The sequence below is a fragment of the Falco peregrinus genome, chromosome 5 (genome assembly GCF_023634155.1).
Source record: "Falco peregrinus isolate bFalPer1 chromosome 5, bFalPer1.pri, whole genome shotgun sequence".
Classification (NCBI taxonomy): domain Eukaryota; kingdom Metazoa; phylum Chordata; class Aves; order Falconiformes; family Falconidae; genus Falco; species Falco peregrinus.
In genome coordinates, this window is record NC_073725.1 from 26,619,739 (window position 1) to 26,635,332 (window position 15,594).

The 15,594-nt window shown below is 41.3% G+C and overlaps 1 long non-coding RNA gene across 1 annotated transcript; it reads left to right on the top strand.

The window, feature by feature from the left end:
- Positions 1–9,810: 9,810 nt before the first annotated feature.
- Positions 9,811–13,175, top strand: LOC114013128 (uncharacterized). Its single transcript, XR_003555989.2, has 4 exons — positions 9,811–9,963; positions 10,573–10,686; positions 11,662–11,703; positions 12,303–13,175. It is a non-coding gene; the product is annotated as an uncharacterized LOC114013128 (long non-coding RNA).
- The last annotated feature ends 2,419 nt before the right edge of the window (positions 13,176–15,594 follow it).

The following is a 15,594-nucleotide window of genomic DNA, read 5'->3' on the forward strand; positions in this document are numbered from 1 at the left end:
CACAGATCTGAAAAAGGAAATAATTTCAGAGTTCTGCCCCTGCAAAGAACAGCAGGTGATACAATGTGTTTAACACCAGTAAGGTTTGTAGTGGTTAGTAAGGTAAGGGTACATGGAAGGTGGGAGGATCTGCCTTGTTAAAGATATCTAGCCAAGGGATATCTTTATATCGCAGTGCAGAGGGGATAATAAATAAAGGGGAAAGCGATAAACAAGACCAAGTCTGGTATACAGGGGATAAGAGATACAGTGAAGAAGTCTCCACTCATTGACTAATGGGCCATTAACAAACTCCAGGTACAGTTTTGGAGAAGGTCACCTGGATTTTCTAACTGATAAGAGGGGGGAAACGAGAAACATGAGGATTTGGGATGTTAGAGGGGAAATCTGTGGGATTTATGCAAAACTTATGAAGCAATGTTTAAGGGAAGGGGATTGGTAAGGAACAAAGGGGGCAATAAGGAAACACTTTTTTACTGTAAGGTGATCAGGCACTGGAACAAGTTGCCCAGGGAGGTTCTGGAGTCCTTGAAGATATTAAGAAGCTGTCTGGACATGGTCCTGGGCAAACAGCCCTACATGGCCCTGGATGAGCAGGGAGGGTTAGATGACTTTAAGAGGTTTCTTCCAGCCTGAATCATTCTCTGACAGACATAAAGAGGTATAAAAGGGGCTGGCCACATGTAAAAAGTGGCCGATCAGTACAATTTTTTGACCATGTTCTGAAGATGATCACCACAATCTGTCCTGTCTCCTTATTAAATTATTTCTTAAACAACTTTCTGTGTAACCTGTGTAATTTTCTGTGCCAGCAAATGGCAAGACAGGCAGAAGTGGGTGTGGGTCTGACTGGAGTCAGACCAGGGATGTGAGCACCCCCAGGCCTTTGATGCCAGCAATTAACATTGGGGGTCTCAGTATCAGTAGTTAGAAGGGGCATCACTCTCTGGGTTGTCCTTGTGGGTCTGTGCCCTGAGTGCCAGCTACATGGGGAAACAATATCAGTGGGATTGATGCCAGTTACTGCAGTCAGGCTGGGGTGTAGGTGCCCAGGGGTTGTGGTATCAGCTACTACAGTGAGTGAGGGCTCAGCATCAGCTAATGGAGCAGGTGGAAGGGTCTTGAAGTTCCAGCCACTGGGGTGGAAAATAGAGTGTGTCCTGAAAACCAGCTGCTGGGGGGACTGGGGTGAGTGAGGCAAATTTAGGGCTCAGTGCTGGCAGCTTGAGTGGGACCATGAGTCAGCCCAAGTACCTGCTGCTGGCTGCTGTGAGTGGACCAAACATCTGTGTCTTCCCCAAACCAGGTGGGCACGGGGCGTGTGTGTATATTTCCTGGCAAATTTCAAGCTGGGTAAGCTGGTGCATAGAGCGTGTGGATCCAGGCTGGGCAGAAGTGCCATGTTGGTATCTGGGGGGAACCTGTAAGCGTGAGATGCCTGTGGGACAAGTGTGTGAGTGCTGCATATTTGCTGGTGATCACCACGCCAAACCAGTCATGAGTAGGGGACCTCTGGAGCAGGTAAGAGGGCCAGGATCCAGGCAGGGGTACTGGGCATACAGGCAGACCATGCCAGTACTTCAGGAACCTGCAAATGGATGTCTGCTTGTGAACCTAGAGGGTGTTTGTGTGCCTGCACTAGTGCCCTTCTGTTTCTGCCAGCCAAAGAGGAAAAAAAGTGATGTGGATGTCTGTGCCTCTTTTAAAATGGGTGCCATAGGTAGATGCTGTTGAAAGCAACACCTTGTCTGAGGCAGTCTGTGTGACCAGCCATGTCTATGTCCCGTGTGTATCTCCAGGACACATGCTCGGTTTTGCTGCAAGTGAGAAAGCAGCAGGCACATCCATCAGCTTGGGCAAGAGACACCCAGGTCCCTAGGCTAGACTCCAGCATTCAAACAGAAAGAATCCCAGAAAGTCCCCAGCTGCTGAGGGCAGCAGGCACCTATAACTTACCTTACCATGTAATAGTCTTGGTACAGTGCACATCATTCATTTTAATACATATTAATATGATCTCCATGTGACAAACCAACAGCTGGAGACCTGTGCACAGTAATCTGCATTCACTGACTGGGTGGTGACAGTCTTCTGGGCTCATCTGATAGTTAGCAGGTATAGTTATTCAGGAAACTGCAATATTTCTGATTTTTGGCAGGGTCCTTTTCCAGCATTTATGACAGAGAAAGGATTAGAAAAGGTTTATGATCGAAAATGATTTGGTCAGTAGTTATCCAAATAATGATAACACAAACAACTTTGCTCCTCTAGTTAAGGAAGAAGGGCAACCTCAGAACAGCAGACTCAATACAGCAAATGGGAGAAAATAATATAAGGATTAGATGGATGATGAGTGGCACCTGTCAGGACTCTGAGCACACTAATAAACCTTAATGGCCCTGATAAACCTCACCTTGGACCTCCATCCACACCCATGGGGCCAGGAGATCTATTTAAGCTCAGGCAGAGGCTTTCAGTCTCTGTTTAGGCTGTGTTTGGAAGCTGGAGCTAAGACTAAGGCCAGAACTACTTGTTTCCAGTGCAGACATACCCCTGCTTAGATATGGTGCCTCTTGATCCAGGTCTCAACTGGTGAGTAGGGGCTCCTATCTTGACCTCAGTCCTGTTTTGACACCGTGGACCTGCCTGGTGATCACTGAACCTGATCTGTGGGTTGACTTCCTAGCTTGGCCTAGGACATACCTCATCACCATGATATTGCCTTACAACCTATACTTTTGGTTGGATCTGGCAACCAGCTCCTGTGCACCTCACTAATCCTGCTAGCTGTGCTATTGTTTTACTAATGACCAGAGACAATGGACGCAATCTGAAATACAGAAGGTTCTCTCTGGACATAAGGAAGAAGGTGTTGGTTTTGGGGCTTTTTTTTTTTCTCTGAGGGTGACCAAGCACATGCTCAGCACATGTTTACAAGTCATCTGGATACAGTCCTGGGCAATTCGTTTCAGGTGGTCCTGCTTGAGTATGGAGGCTGGACCAGATGACCTCCAGAGGTTCTTTCTAGCCTGAACTATTTTGTGATCCTGTCCCTACTGCACCCCAACACCCCCACTGTGGCAACTCTATGGTGTTTTGCCCCTGCTGGACACCAGGTGCCCAGCAGCGCCCCCTCAGCTGGGGAGGGGGAACACCACGGGATGCTCCTGGGTCTGGGGGAGGGCCTGGAGGTGGCCCAGCAGTTGCTGTCACAGGCAAAACAGACTCGACTTGGGGAAATTACTGTGATTTATTGCCATTCAAATCAGAGTGAGATAATGAGAAGTCAACCGCCCCCCCCCCAAAAAAAAAAAAAAAAAATTTAAAAACCCACCTTTCCCCCCCTCCCCTTTTTTTGCAGGTTCAACTTCACTCCCCAGAGTGGGCAGGGGACAGGCAATGGGTGTTACAGCCAGTCTGTCACACCTTTCTTCTGCCACTCTTTCCCCCTCACACTCTGCCCCTCTCCCCGAGGGGCGCTCGGCCCGGGCCCGGGGTTCCCGGCCCTGCTCCGGTACTGCCCCGGCCCGGGCCCCTCTCTCCGTGGGGCCACAGGCTCTGCCCGGAGCCGGCGGCTCCAGCGCGGGCTGCCCGCGGGTGACGGACCCCTGGGGCACCCCCTGCCCCGGGTGCGGGGGGGGCTGCTCCCCCGGGGGCTCCATGGGCCGGGGGCGCCGCCCGCCCCGCCGGGGGCTCCCTGCGGGCTGGGGGGAGCCTCTGCTGCGGCGCCGGGCGCCCCCCCGGCCCCCTGCGGCCCAGCCCTGCTCTGGAGGCTGCAGGGCTGCGGCTCCGCCATGGCCTCACTCCTCCCACCCGCTGGTGCAGAACTTTTCTTTTTCCCCTCCTTAACGTGCCGTGAAAGAGGCGCTGCCCCCGCGCCTGGTGGGCTCAGCCCCGGGGTCCCCCCCGGGGCCGGTGGGCACGGGCTCCATCAGGCTACTGGGGTGGCTACTGTGCCACCAACACCTTGCCAGGCAAACCCAACACATCTTCACTGCTCTCCCATACCATCAATCACTGGAAGATCATAATGGCAAGCTATTCTAATACGAGAAAAGATATGATGTATACTGTTGGAAAGCTTTTATTATGGACTTCAAAACGTGGATATTTTTTTTAAAACTGACTAATGATGATCATGACAAAATAGCACAATCAAAATGAGAAAAAGAGTAAATTTCATTAGAGAAGGCCAGAAAAGGCAACAAATGAAGGTTCTGTAACTTCACTAGTAGACAAAATATATATAGAGAGGGACCCATTACTCAATAGGAAAGAAAATAAAACACAATATGATGTACAGAAGGTAGAGGTGGCCCATCCTTTTGTTTTGTTTATTTTTTGCTTTTGTCTTTGCATGTTAAAAGGATATGGATATATAGACCTTAACACTTCCCAGAGTAAACCTCTGGAGCATGCTTAAACAAGTCAATGTAATTTGGAAACCTCCGTAACTACTTCTGTGGGCTAATAGAAAATTAATGTGGTCACAGATAGCTGGTAAAAGCAACTATAGTATTCATTTTTTTAAAGCAAGAAAAAAATAAAAGAAACCAGGGAATAATCACTCAGGCAGACTCACTTTAATAAAAGATATTAAAGCAAACCATTAAATGAGCAACTTAAAATTATCCAAAAGAAATTATGAAGCACAGCTAAGACTGTAAAGACAAAATTAGGTCAGATCAATCTGTATTTCAATTTTTTTGCAGATTAACTAGCTGTGTGAATGAAAGGTATGTAGATGGCACATAATAATACACTGAGATTTTACTTACCCATTCTCATACACCAGGTCTACCCAAAACTGGGTGAAAGACTTCACTCTTCCTGCCCAGCAGTGGCTAAGGTGTACCGTGTGCTGTGTGATTTCTACAGCTGCTGCAATGCGGAGAGTGCCTAGCTTAGTAAGTAATAGGGATACACAGCGAGCTACTTGCAAAGTTCAGACTCCTTGTCCAGGAGTTAAGCATGCATTAAGCAGTCAGCTGCATCTGGGACACATGTGCTGCCCAACTGTAGTGCATACTTCATGATGGAATGGTCAGTGACAGCCCACAGTTATGCAGAAGGCTCTTATGCCCACCTACAGTGACCAGTATTGTAGAGGAATGAAGCTGGGTTAATTAACATTGATAATATACAGCTGTGGGCTGGCTTCAAGGGCGGTGGGCTGGCTGATGTGGATAATGTGCAGCTGTGGCTGGTTCCTTCTAAGTAGTTAAATAGCTCTAAGGGGTATGGAAGGGGAGCAACTAATGAAGAGACACCTGGAAGAAGTAGAGGGAGGAGAGACAAGGAGAAGGATGCAGCAGAGGCAAGAAGCAGGGTGGCCTGGCCTGAAGAGAATGAAGAAACAGCACAGACAGTAGATGAACCTTAGAAACCTTGTGGGGGATTGGTGGCTGTGCCAGGTCAAGGTGTGCTAACTACTTATTAAATTTAACCTGGTATGGGATGATAAAAGCCTTGTTGCAGCCAGCTAGTTTTGAGGGTACTGCAACACAGTATCACTGTGGGTAGTGGTCTAAATATTACAGTGAGGATCCAGGAGGCAGAAGATAATGTTGAGTAGGGAAGTATGAGAGAAGGAGAGATGCTGGCAAGATGATGGTGTATGGGTAGACAATGTGAGGTTATATGGTGGCTTAGTGGAGACTGAAGGTAAACATGACAATTAGCTGTTCACACAAAAAATATGCATTTGGTAATATTGCCAACATTTCTTTCACAGTGACTTCTATAAAGCAATGTTTGATGACATTCAGAGAAACAGAAAGCACGTTTGTCCATTTATGACTATGACTGAATTGAAAAATTTCAATCAAAGCTTTCAGTTGTAGTAATTTGATTTTCTTCTCTGTAAAATGGAGTTCTGTCCTTTCATCCAAATGGTATAAGTTTTTAATATTTTTTTTTAAATAAATTTTTTTCCTTAAAAGTATTTGTCAAAAATATTTATATGGAATTTTTCTGAAGAAACAATATTTTACTTTCTGCAAAGCTATTTTTGAAAAACTTTGGCTTCAGGAACAGACAAATGTCATTTGACTTGTGTGATTAGTTGCATGGTTGTATGAATTGCAAGTATTTGAAAGCAGTTACATCAATTAATTTGGCCAAAGTTCATAGACTCAAATATTGTTACCCCACATAGTCTAAGTACTTTATGCACAAGCTGTAAAGAGAAAGAATGGCTAAGTTTATCAGATTTTTGGAAAGACTTTCAATTAGCCAGTAAAAGTCAGTTGCAACCACATCCACTGTAAGATCTTCAGTGAATTAATACTTAAAAGTTAATCAAACAGCAATGAGGATGTGGAATCCATATCCCTTGCATTCTTGTGTTTCTCCTGGTACTTTCACTGTTGTTAATGTATTCATGCTGCTGAGTTTCATTACATGTTCAAGCTTACACAGCCACTGATCTCTTTACCTTGCAGATTAATGAACATTATTTTCCTTCAGATTGCAACAGACTAAGAGATGATACAGCCATCTTCTCTTTCTCAGATAAGGAATGGTGATTTCTTAGCACTCTGTAGACTGTTTGATCATCTGCACAAATACTCCAGCCCTTCACCTGGGCCAAATAAAAAGTAGAAGCACAATTTTTTCAGTGCAGTGTTACTACAATTGTCTGCTCTCTTCCATTTAAAAGATAACCTAACTCTAGTGATTCATACCCATCACAGAGTTTAAGAAATGAAGGGATTAGAGGCCAGGTAACCTAGCACTAACCACCAGGTCTTCCATATGACAAGGGTATATGCATTGAAAAGCCCTCCATTGGGCAGTTGCAAACTGAAGACCATTAGTTTGGAAGATGTCTGTTTTGGCATTGATGGATGGAACTCTCTGACTTTAGTAGTGTCACAGGATTTTTTATTTTGCTTTTGAGGGAAGTGAAGGGAAGGCAAACAGGAAGATAAGTTCTATTAAAAGCAAAAGCATCACTAAATTGCATTGCAAGATTGGACTGCTGATCCTCAGGCATGGCATACCCTGCCTAGCTGGGATCTAAAGAAGAATCTAATTTAAAGTTATAAATCAACTTTTAAGAAAGTAAAAATATGCTTGAAGAGGCCCAATATATTTGTTTTGTTCACTGCTCTGTAAAATGGGAATGGTTTCCTATAGTTATGGGTTTGTAGCTTCGCATTGAAATGGTATCTTCCACTGCTAATGCTTCAGGAACATTGTCATCACGGTGACTGGAAAATAGTTGATCCTATATAAAAACAAAATGGGAAGAAGGAGGATGAGTATCAGCAACTCTGTTTTTTCCCCAATAGAAGTATACAATGTAATTTCTTGCTAGTGAAACAGTATCCAGAAAATTGTAAAATGTTAACAACTGAGAAAATTTCCTACCTAAGAAATGAATTTATTTCATGCTGATTTTTTGCCCTAACAGGACTGAGTTAACTAAATAGTTATACACAACACCGCATCAAAGGCAGACAAGGAACAAAAAGATGAAAAAGAATCAGATGGACTGTTTCAGTATAAGCGCTTTAATTTCCTCCTTTTTTGTCTCATTCACATTGTATTTTTAATGCTGATGTTAAGTTTAGGACACAATACCCAGACAATGAAAATGTGATAAATTTGCCTTCTTCAGCATTGCATCAGGCTAAGTGAATGCTGTTATGGTTCAGTCATACATGACATTACCTCAGCCTGTTTGGTGTAACATTACTTTCTGGTGACATGGTGGGAAATAGCAAACTTAATTTGAGAAAAAATAGAATGTCTGCCTTTCACAAGTTTCTTAAAGGTCATATAAAACCTTTTTGATGTAATTATAGTTCTGGATACTGGGAAAAATTATTTCTTTTAGTGAGCTCTCCCAAGGCTCCATATAAATATCTTCATAATGATCTTATATATATATACAGTGCAAGAAGAAATTTAAAAGTATAATTTGGGACGTTTGGTATCTATGAGTAAATGTGCAGTTAGAGAACATACTTGCCATAGTCGCTATAGGAATCTAATGACTTTGCAAAAAAGTTTGCAACAATGATGTATATCTAAATAAACCCTATGGCACAGCTAGGAAAAAGTATCCATTGCTTTTCATCCTGGCTTCCCACATCCCACTGTCACAGCCTATTCATCAGATTTGAATTCTCTGTGTGGGTTGAATCTGAGGTTTGATATCTTTAGGTGCTACATAATCCAGTCTAACGTATTTCTTAATTTGTGCCCAAATTGGGTTTTGATTCTGGAGTTTCATGTTACTGTTAAATTTTAAATTTACTCTGTCCTTGCCAGTCTCCTAGACTCCTTTCCAAACGAGCAAATGACCTTACGGTCTTCCTGGCTGTCCAGTTTCATTATATCTGGAGTCACTCTTGGACTTCAGGCACACTGTGTTGTGTTTGATAAACAGGGCTGGAACATTCATTCTTACATACTGCTAGGAACACAACATGTAGCTGTTGCCCAGCAGGCATTTGTCTGTATCTTTGGGATGTACATTGCCACTATTTTGTTGAAAGAATCACTTAAATACATCCTATTTGGTGATAAAATTTTGGCCTTGCCAATCTGTAAATTTAATAGTGCCCATATGAAGCAAGGGAACCCAGTGTGGTTTCAAGTGGTGATAAGCTATCACAATTGTACTCCAGCACGTGACTGGGAGAGTTCTTTTCCTATAATACTTCTTTTCATGAAGGTCAACGCAAGTGAATCTCTCCAGAAGCTGTGGGGTGGGAGGAGGGGGGACTTTTTAAAAAAGGAAAAAAAAAGGAGGACATTTCTCCTGGATTAGATGTTATTGTGATTGTGTCATTAGCCATACACAGCAGAAAGTAGCTCTGTTTGGCAGAACCCTTCTGGGAAAACAGAATGAGTATCCACATTTTACAGATGGGAAACCATAGAAGAGAAATTAAATGGCTCAACAAATGTGTCAGGGAAAATCTGTTGCAAAAGTAGAAATCGAAGCCAAGTTTGTCATGTCCCTGTTTAATTTTATACTGGTGAATTCCTTCCTCCTCTTTATGATTCTCATGTCCACAAAATACTATCCTAGCCTTATGGAAGGCACTAGAAAAAGTAAAAGAGAGGAAAAGAGACATGACCGGGAGAAGGAATGTTCTTTGTGGTATGTTTTGGGAAAGGAGTCCAAGAAGGACAAATATAAACAGTCATTTAAAAAACAGGCTGCCTGCTTCTCTTGCTTTGTTCTGTTTCCTCCCACTCATCAGTAAAATGAAAATATTATACAAAAAATTCCAGGAAAATGATTTCAAGGAAAAAAAAAAAACCCAACTAGTTGGCAACTTCTATAAATAGGCCTTTTTATTTCTTTCAGCTTTTCTGCTTTGTGGTCAGTGCTTCTCCCCCACCAAACAAACAGGTTTGTTTTCCCCTTGCAGTCTGCTTTAAGTATATTGAAATTAATATTCTAAGGTAGATTGTTTAAGGGCTTGACTGTGTTTAAAGTTTGCCTATGGTTTAGTTGGTGTCGGTGTAGATAATTTCTATCTAAACCAGGCTTAATATTCGGACACATAATAGAAGGCAACTGTTAAGAGCAGCTTGATAGAGCGCCAACTGCCAGTGGCGTCTGCAGGATCTGAGGGCTGTGACCGCTGCACCCTGAAGCACACAGCTGCCTGTCGAAGATGGGAATGACCTCAGCTGTCTGGCCCCACCGCCTGACTCCACTGCTGTCCTCCCAGAGCTGGCAGGAGCTAATGTTTACTTCCTCCTCACTCTTCCCCAGGTCAGACACTACTCTTCAGCACCCAATTTCCCTGGCAGTTTGTGTGAATGCAGTGGGATATGAAAGGGCGCAGTGAAAGCATGTCACGGATTCCCCTCCGCTGCTCTTTTACCTTGTCGGTGACCTGAAACAGAGATTCAGACAGGCAGCCTGGGGAGCTGGTACCTTCAGCTGCTGCGGTCAGACTGAGTATAGCCCACCTAGGAGGACCCTTGGCCCAGGTCAATTTTAAAGAAAAAAGGCAGACATTTGTTAACTGTACTTTTTTTTCCCCTTCATAAACTGAAATAGGGTTGCTCGTTTATAAACTGCAATAAAACAGACGTATGTGTAAAGAAATCAAAAATCCTGCATTCTGTAAGATCCTGTTATTACTTTAAAAAAAATAATCATAACAAATGTGAGACTTTATCCTAGGTCTAAAGCTTATTATAATTTATTTAATAAATTTAAATTATAAAAAATATTCAAGTGATAACATTGGTTACCATTTTTTTCAGCTGTTTACCAAAACAAAATATCAAATAAACTATAAAACAAGATTTGGGTCAAATAAGTTCTTCATAGTTATAAAACTAATGGTAAAGGAGATAAATAATTCGGAACACTGCCAATAGAAGGCAAGACTGAAGGAATATACTCAATTAATAATCCCTGATTACTTGCTAGTTTCAGCTGCGAATAGAAGTGGTAATCTCTTTCACTTTGATTCAAAGAAACGGCTTTCAAAATAAGGTCTATGGATCTTTGGTAATCTCCAGATTGTTTCTACCAGGCTTCAATGGTAACTGAGAAAAGAAATCACTAGCAGACTTAAATTTGCCTTTTAGGAGTCTCTACTCTTGCGGAACTTAAAATGATGTGGCTGGTTGACTGAGGACTGCTAAGTCTCTGGAACTGGTGCTGGAGAATTCTAGGGTTGCTGCAAGAGAGCTTGTGCAGAGGTATGAGAGAGGTTTTGAAGGTGCACATAAGACCTGAGGGGAAACTAACAGCTGATGTTTGATGACTTTTCATGTTGGAATTGTGATAGTGTTACAGAAATTGAAGATAGAACCGCAATTTGTACTGCCAAGATGATTGGTCCTGATTCACCCAACTTGCATTACATTACCACTCTAATTCCATGAAGTACCACATTTACTTCTGGTTTGCATGACTGCATGTGAGGCAGGAACTTTGCTCGTTCAATGAGATTGATTCTGGCTATGTAGTTCCAATAAGGTTTTGTTACTTTTGTGTATATCTTATGTTAGTCTGGCTGGTGATGTTAAATTATTTGGGAGAAGGAGCTCTGTCCAATGTGGTCATAGATATTGCCAATGGAGACTCCACACCCGCTCCAGGAAATGTCTGCCGGTGCTTCACCGTATTTTCTACAAGGCTCTTTGCCCTTATATATCTCCTTAATCTACTTTTTTTTTAAATTAACTTTTTTAATTAACCCATTATATCTTCGCTTGTACTCCAGATATGAAAAACAGGTTATTGCTTCATTTTTGCAGCAGCATGTTACCACTTTCTCCATCAATTTCCATTTCCTCCAATTAACCAGACACAATTCTATGCATCTTTCCTTGTAATTTATGTTCTTAAACTAACAATTTCTGCCACTTTCCTCTGAACTCTCTCCATCTTTCTTAAAAGTGTACTGTCAAAACTTCGATGCTGGATTCCCCCTGATATCACATCACTTCTGCAAACAGATAATATTGCATCTGTCTTATAATATGTATGCAAACATGTACGGGGCTTGGGGCAACATTGTAGCATGTTTTACTCCTGTTTAGTTTCTGATTATGCACCATTACACATAATCCTTTCCTGCAGAAATGCTACCTAATCTGTTATTTTCTGTTCTACATTTGTGTGGAAATTGTCATAATCCAATATTCTGTTGTTTCATCCTTTTTTTGCAGCTGTCACACCAAGCTGACAGGAACACTTCAAGTTGTCTAAAAGTAAGTAATTTTTCCTAAAAATGTGAAAAAGTGTATTATTGCAGTTCAACTTTCCCTCAGAAATTGGCTGCAATTACACTTTGTATGCTTCTTGCTATAATAAAAATGTACAGATGACCCCATTATCTACAACCAATACAAACAATTCTTGTGGAACAGAACAGCATTAATAAAATAATCTAGATCAGAGATAAAGACTTGTTTAAAAACCTATTTTGCATTTTGATAAGAATACAAAGGAAAATAAATAAAGCTCAGTCTTTCTTACTGTGACTTTAAGGTAAGGAGTGCTCCTACGTGTCATTAAGGTAATGCTCCAGATGATCCGTTCCTGGAAGCCTTCCTGGCTAGAAGACATTCTCCAGTAATTACAGGCATTTCAGACTCCTCTAAATCTCAGCTCTGGGGTTGCTTTCTCACTTTCTGGGCAAGAGCTGCCAGTTAGATCTTGCCATGAAAAAAAGCACTTGGGTCATCTTCCCTTTCCTTTTAGCAGCTTCCACAAAGTTCTCAAAGGAAGGTCTTTTTTCTGTCTTCTCCTTTCCCTTACATAAATTCTAAGACAGATGCTTTCAGTCATTTCCTCTGCTTCCCTACAGCTTTGGAACTAGACAGGAGAAAACCAGACTCACCTGATACCCTCCCAAGGTGTAGGGAAGAAAGAGGAAAACTACTATGGCTCCTGAAGGAGCAGATTCGACTGCTTATGAGTGGCAGTGAACTGGAAACCAAAAGACTGCATAAACATACAATGTTGAGGCTGAACTCAAGTGAGTATTGGGTTGATTTGAGAGCTGGGGGATGAAGTGACCTGCTGAGCTGAGGACTGGATAGCCAGAATGGTTGGATACAGACTGTTGAACTATTAGAGCTTCAGAAAGATATTTTTATATCTTTAAGATTTGAAAGACCTTATATTACAATTTTTGAAAGCTTTTAACTGTTTGTGAAAAATCTGCTGTTCTACTGATTTCAGTGGAAATTTCAGTAGAGAAATTTGAAGTTCAATGAAAAATTATTTCAAGTTTTCAATTTTAGCTTTTATTTATTTTGAAGGATTACTTACTATTTGGGAACAATACTTGTGAGTGTCTCTGTGTAAGTGTTTATTTCAAGGAAAACAGTTGAACTGAAAAAACTGTAATATGACTGTTTTTTCATGTTTGTCTAAGAAAAATAAATATTCTTTTTATTTTGGTGACTGTTATAAGGCTTTCCAGGTTTCTTTCCTCTCTGAATTTGAACACCAACATCAATATGTGATGTGAACATTAATCTGGAACACTTCTAATTGTATATGGTTTCAGTTTAAGAATCAAAAAAATATTCGGAATAGGCAAAGTTCCTGAATTTTCATTGCACTTGAGGTTTTTTATCCCAAACAAATGTTCATAATGCCTCACATGTTGTATGTATTAATTATTGTGTGTAATATGGCTTGGTCAAGATAATGCATACAGTAAGAGGCCCCAGTGAAGAACAAAGATTTTAACTTCGTAAGGCTTGTATTCATCTGTCTAACACTGGGCATCTTTAGAAATCTTTCTGTAAACTGCCCTGGTCGACAGAAAGTAAGGCACCATCTGAGGAACTAAGCTGCTTTTGAAAGTGCCTGTTTCATTTTTCTTACTGACTTTAAAAGGAGTTTAGGATAGTAAGCATCGTAACTTGGATACCTCAGTTCAAGTCTTAGATTCCAATGAATCTGTACATCAGAATTTTACTTCTCAATGAACTATTCTGATACTGCTGATGTAATAGGTGATGAATTGGTCTACTAATACAAATTTTCAAATATTGGAGTGCCTTGTTTCCGTGCAATTTAATTTGACAAGGCATCTGGTATTTGGAACAGTATTGGCACATGATGTCATTCAGCAGAATCTATTGAAAATTCACTTGGGATCCTAATCTTAAATTAACTTTCATCTAGATACAGGTGAGGCTTTGATAAGTTCTTGCCATTTCCATGGATATACGATAGTCTGAACCATTCCACACTATATGTTACCTGTTTTCTGGTACTTGGGCCAAATTATGTTTGATTTTCAAATGGTTATATTTCACACAATGTCTCTTGAAAGAGAAGGGATAATCATATCGTTTAATTCCTATTGAATTTCTAATTGGAGAATACCCAGGTATTAAGCTAAATCAGTGAAACTACTTGCATATTATACTTCTAGGCATTAACTAAGGATATGAGCTAGTAATTTAGAGACAGTTGAATTTCTATTGCTTGTATATTTTAAAAGCATTTTCTACAGCGTAGTATTTCCATTGAAAATGTCAATGAATAAGGTGACTGATTATTAAGAATCCATTGGCTTAATAAGTGGTACCTTAATATATGATTGATTACACTTAAAACAATCTGTGTGTGTAACAGAAGAATAAAACATGAGTAAGAACAGCACAGGTGGGCTGCATATTTTGAATAATTCTATAGAAAAGTAATATAGGTTGCTCCCCAAACAAAAGTGGCTGTATTTCACCTGAACTTAACTCAAGGCCCACAAATTCTAGGAGGGTTCTTACACAACGTTCATACCCTTGGGTTGATTATGCCTGTTCAGGTTGCAGAGCCTGCTGGCAGCCTGCATAAAAACTGGTATAACACAAGTCATAAAGACTAACCTGGGGAGATATCTCCTTTCTTGAAAAGCTGGGTAGAGGGGAAAAAAAAGAAAATCTTTCAGTCCTCTAATGTGCAGAGGAAGGGAATTTCCTAGTGCTAGGTGTAGTGAAGTGTAAAAACCCAGCAGCACTGACCAAATATTTTGCCTTTGGCAAGAGTAACATCAGAAAAATACAATGCCTTTTTCACCTGACATGCCTTGGTCTGCAATGCATAGATGAACCATCTGAAAATGACCACTGGAGGAGTACATCCTGGGCGTGAAAGGGAATGATCTTTTGAAACCAAGTATCCAGTAGTACCAAAGCTGTTTAGCCTCAGAACTGGTGTTTTACATTTTTTTGCAAAAGGCCCTATTAGACTCTATCCAAAAAGCGGGGCAGGGAGCATGACTAGGCAGCTAAAGCCTCCTTCTGGTTGGAAGTTACTACTGTCCTGTCTGCAGGTCTCCTCTCAGCCCACTGAACACCCTGGGCCAATTTGCTACTCCAGGAAGAAAATCTGTGCAGGTCAACCCCACAGAAACATCTTTTCAGCTGGGGGAGAAATAGGTTTTCCCTTCCAGGGAACCAGTAACAGGTCCCAGATATGGTTCCATGGAGAGCTGGAGTTACTCCTGTGGAGCGTAACAACAAGTCATCTGCTCCCTTTGCTCTCTTGTAATCTACCTTTAATGGAGTTTTATTCATAGAGTAGAAAAGTTTAGAGCTCCATCTCCTGAAGGATTACTCACGCCTACTCTTGGCTATTCAAGTTCAGGTCTCCAAAGAATCTTCTAATTTAATTTACCCAACAGCTCTGTTCGGTCTCATTTTCAGCTGAGGACATACTTTCTAGCTGTAGATTTAATGTTGTGGTGAGGTCCTTGAAGCTTTTGAATGTTCTGCACAAAGAACATATGATTGTGAATTTTCTTTCCATTAATGGTACTTTAAGTTTTAATTAATGATGGGATTATGTTAAAACCTGATTTTGTCTAGGGTAATTGCAGCAGATGAATGAAACATGTTTACTGAGCATGAGGTAATAGAAATTGCTATGGTGTTTTTGAGAGAAAGACATCTCTTTTCTGAGGAAGAAAAGGAGGAGAATCACAAAGGCTCTTAAGACCAAATTATTCTGACACAAAACAAAAACCACATTTATATGGTAATACAGAAAAGTCACAGATTTTCAGGCAAATGCAGTACTAAAAGGAGAAGGAAAAAAATCAGAAAATCAGTGACAACCAGTTTTGAGAAAAGTGCAACAAA